Below are 4,239 nucleotides of genomic sequence, written 5' to 3'. Positions count from 1 at the left end.
GTTCCCTGGTAGTCAACCATAATGGAAAGTGTGCATGCTCTGATGAAGGGGAGGGATGAGAGGCAAGGACATTCACTAAAATAGAATTCTCTTTATAATATTTTTTCTTAAAATAATTTAATTTTCCATATATTTCACAGAAATCAAAACTTAACCCTCACACACTGTCTCTGACTCCATAGGAGAAAGCACTTCAAAAAATAGCAGTTATAATTGTAACTTCAAACTCACAACCAAACTGCCTTTGCCCCAACACTCCATTTGGCTCTTAAAGAGACAACAAAAACATCTATAGGCTCTGTGGGAGAGTCTAATAAAAGATAGACTTGTGGGACAGAATGGAAGAGACAGTAATAATGATGCAGACAGAAAAGTGTGCATGAAACGTTATAATGGGGAAGAAACCCAGTCCTTAGAGCAATAATCCTTTTCTTGCTGCAAATCCACAAGGAGGTTGGAAATGAGTGATGGGGTGGGGGGAAGGGTGCAGCTTTGCTTCTATGCTAGAAGCATCCAGGGCCATCTCCAGCCATCCCGAGCTCTCTCTCACCACTGGACCCACAAGGCTCCAGAAGAGCGTTTGGTGACTTTGCAAGTCATGGCATTTTCCTCCCGATGTCACGATCCCCTTGGAGAAGGAAGGACAAATAATAGAGGGCAAAGAGGTATCTCTTGAGTTTCCTGTCGGAATGCTGTTTGGGGATTAAAAGCCATTTCACTGGATGCTAAACTGGAACAGCCCGTGCCTCAAAAAGGCTCAGATGCGTGAACTCTGTCTCTCTCTCCCCTGATAAGCAGCCAAGGGAGAACAGCTGTAGGCTTGAGGGGGAGGACTCCGGCCCTCGCTACCCCTCAGCTGCCATCTGTCCGTGAACCTTAGTGCCTCTGCAATTTCTGTTTCTCTTGTGCTTATTCTCTCCTATGGTGGATGAACATCAGAGATGAAGCCAGCCAGGTTGTGATTTTGAACTTTGAAGGACTTCAGAGCCGTCCCAAGTGCCTCTGGTAGTTGGAAGTGTCAGCAAGCTCTGAGGAACCACTCCCTGGCTCTAGGGTCACACAGCCGCTATGTGTTGGAGGTGGGCCTCCAACTTGGACCTTCCTGCTTCTAACGTGAACTTTCTCTTAAGGGACTGGGGATCTGCCTATGGTAGCTCTGAGGCGTGCAAATAGCTCAAGCTCTCTATCTCACTATAAAATCTCACAGACACAGCTTTGCCTGGGCCATTCTGAAGTAGTCTATAGTTTGAAGGGGGTCAGTTTTCTGGGTTGTGGTTAGGTGCGTGGCTCTAGAACCAAGCTAAGTCATCCCCAAGGGGAGTGGTAAAATGGAAGCTAATATCTCCTTGTGTCCCTTTTTGAGTGAGTTAGTGTTCCTCTTTTGGTTCCAAGGCTATTAATAAACCCTAAAACTATGTAAGAGATGGGGCTATGACTGTGTTTCTGTTCTTGGAGATTAAGAACTGGACTAACATTCAGAGTCAGTATGTTTACTTTTGTCCATTTTCAGTCATGGTTTGTTTGAATTGGTCAGGGCGAGTGCTGCTGTACCTACATGCAGCAGCAGCTCGCCTTTATCCTTTCTTCTGATTTGATGTTGATTCTGACATTCGATTCAGCTTGTTGACTGTTGGACTGCACACACAGATGATTCAGAGACGACTCCCCCAGAGGTAGAAATAACTCACTTTTCTCTGTTACAGTATGGTCCATTCTGACTTCTGGCTGGGATGGCTGCTGGAAGAGGAGGCAGACCTCCCAGATTCTAACATATTTACTCTAGCAAACCCTGGTTTGCACCAGACCACATAATGATCAAGAAATCCAATGAGAAACAACAGTCACTTACTTCTTTTACCCCAAAATTGCACAAAAAACCAACTGCAAGCAGTATAAAAGAGAGCTGCCAGAAAACCCATCTGGGAGGTCCCTAAACAACCCAAGATTGGACAGGAATTAAGTAGGTTGTGAGGCCCTGAGTTCAGAGGTAGTGAAGGGCTTCCCTAAGAAAGCCTCAGGGTGGTCAAAAAATCTGGGAAACCTCAGAGCACCACGGGGCAGCAGACAGAAGGGAGCTCTGATACTCAGACTAATGCAGGCCTGGATCAAACACTGACCCCCACTGAAGCACCAAACATCCCACCTCAAAGGCAGAGGGTGGGCCTAACTTTAGGAGGTGAAAGTAAGTGTAAAAACCCAAGGGTAAGACCAGAGACAACCCTCTCTAAAGTGAAGAAGGGGAGGAAGTTGGACCTGAAACTGAGAGGAATACATTTTTAAAAGGAGAACACTGACCAGTACAGTAAATGATTGCAAATCTAGAGATTTCCCCAAAGAAAGAGTCAATAATGACCCTCATTGTAATAACTGAAAGCAGAAACTTAAAGAAAAAAGGGATTTTTAAATACCTAGATGAAATGAAATGAGAGATTAAAAAGAAAAACTCTGGAAGAAAGAATTGAAAGGAAAATAAGTAGCTTGGAAGAGTGAATCTTACCTAAGAAATTGATCTCTGAAAACTAACATAGAGCAAACAGAAATAATTGACTCCATTATGCAATATTCCATTAGAAAACATATTAGAATAAAATCAAAAGATTGAAAAAATTAGACAATTTAAGATAACTATTTAAAAAAAAAAAAAGAATCACTAGAGTTCCTGAAAATCATGTATTTTTTAAAATGTCTATTCACTACAAAGTATTTCAAGACATTCTAAATGACAATTCCTTTGAGCTCTTAGTATTAGAGGTCAAAGTAAAGATAGAAAGAAATCTACTGATCACCTCCTAAAGGAAACTCATAAAGAAACAGTCCCTGGAATATCAGAGCCAAAATACATAACTTCCAGGACAAAAAACAAAATACAATTAGTATCTAGCAAGAAGCAATTCAACTATCAAAGAATGAAGAACCAAATCAGGATTAAATGAAACCTGGCAGCTTCTACATAAACCAAAGGAAATCTTGGAATACATATTCTAAAAGCACACAACTAAGAATAACTTACCCTGCAAAGTCATATGTAATCCTACAGGAAGAAAAAAACAACCTTTAATGGAAAAGAGGACTTTTAAGCACTTTTCATGAAAAGATCAGGGCTGAGTAGGAATTTTGAAATACAATCCAATAACCCAGAAAAATTTATAAAGGTATTAAGCAGGGAAGAAACATTAAGGGGAAATATTTGTTGAATAAATGATTGAACTTATTTAAGCAAGCAGAAGGAGCTATCTAATTGCACTTATATTACAATAGAGAAAAAAAATGTCCCTTCTGAACCTTACATGTTTTCAATGGTTACTGAAGGAGTTAAATAGAACAAAAAGAAGTTATGACAATGAATTAGTATGTTTTTCAGGCTTCAAACATGGAAAGAAAAGACAGTAAAAGGAGGGAAATAATGATGTAGACAGGAGAGAGATGGTAATGGAACTTGAAATTTCTCATAAATAGGGTATGTGAGAAGATTATACAAATGTTGAAAAAGGTCCATCAAAGGATTAAAGCAAAATTTAACATTTAATTGAAAATTATTCACAATGAAGATATATCAGTAAACTTCTTTATTAATAACAGAGATGGTAGAGATTTTTGAATTTATTTTTCTTTCTCCAAAATTGTTGTATAATTAATCATATAACAAAGTGCAGAGGGGATATAAATTATCCCAATATTCTATCGATTTTTTCCAATTCCATAGCTCTATAGCAATGTGTTTATACGTATTCCTACTTCAGACTCACCTTTCTTTCCTATGTTATTATCTCTAAATTAATAAAGTGGATTTTCTTCAGGATCATTTACCTCTCTGAGAAGCCAAGGGACTAGAGTAAAACTAGAATTTTGAGACACTGGAAAATAAGACTACCCCTATCCTTTGTAGGTCAGAAAGAGAGTAGGGAAATGATGGGAATTGCATGTAGATATAGAGATCTAGAACTCCATTTTTGTTGTTGCCCTTAGGTGAGACTTCATGGATGCCATGCAGGGTAGAGAGAACCAGCAGTAAACACAAATGAACTGAGCTCTTGAAATTCAGGAATCCCTGTGCTTCTCTTCTGTATAGGCTCCAGACATAAACCTTTCCTCAATCCATGACCTAAAAGGGTCGGTATTTTGGGACTATTTTCCTAATACCTAATTCCTAAAAAACAAAATACTATTTTACCTAATACCTAAAAATAATAAATATATGGAAAGCTAAAAGAAAGGAATTTCAGGAGATTGGAGGCAGAG

Source organism: Antechinus flavipes, chromosome 5, assembly GCF_016432865.1.
Source record: "Antechinus flavipes isolate AdamAnt ecotype Samford, QLD, Australia chromosome 5, AdamAnt_v2, whole genome shotgun sequence".
NCBI classification, from domain to species: Eukaryota; Metazoa; Chordata; class Mammalia; order Dasyuromorphia; family Dasyuridae; genus Antechinus; species Antechinus flavipes.
The sequence above is the reverse complement of the archived record's forward strand: the minus strand, read 5'-3'. Positions refer to the sequence as shown.